Source organism: Haliaeetus leucocephalus, unplaced genomic scaffold (assembly GCF_000737465.1).
Source record: "Haliaeetus leucocephalus isolate CR32 unplaced genomic scaffold, Haliaeetus_leucocephalus-4.0 Scaffold142, whole genome shotgun sequence".
Lineage (NCBI taxonomy): Eukaryota > Metazoa > Chordata > Aves > Accipitriformes > Accipitridae > Haliaeetus > Haliaeetus leucocephalus.
The window spans coordinates 74,849-75,141 of NW_010972578.1; positions in this window are offsets into that span (position 1 = coordinate 74,849).

A 293-nucleotide genomic window follows, 5' to 3' on the forward strand; every position below is an offset into this window, starting at 1 on the left:
TTTCCGGTGAAGACCCGGCCCGGCCCCACGGTGGGCTGGGGCGGAGGTCGTGGGGGTGTGGGGGGAGGCCACGTGCTGGGCTGGCAGCGGGACGGAGGGGGCGGCGCTGCGCGGCGGTCCACGGGTGGGGACGGCGGGGCACGGCCGGCCCACGCTACTGCGCCGAAGGTGGCGAAAGCGCCGCTTTTTGTACAAAGGATGGGTTTTGAGGAGCGACCCCGCGTGGCCCAGGGTCCCCCAAAAATCCTGCAGCAACAGGAGAGGAACGGGCAGTTAGACAGCCCCCTCCACAC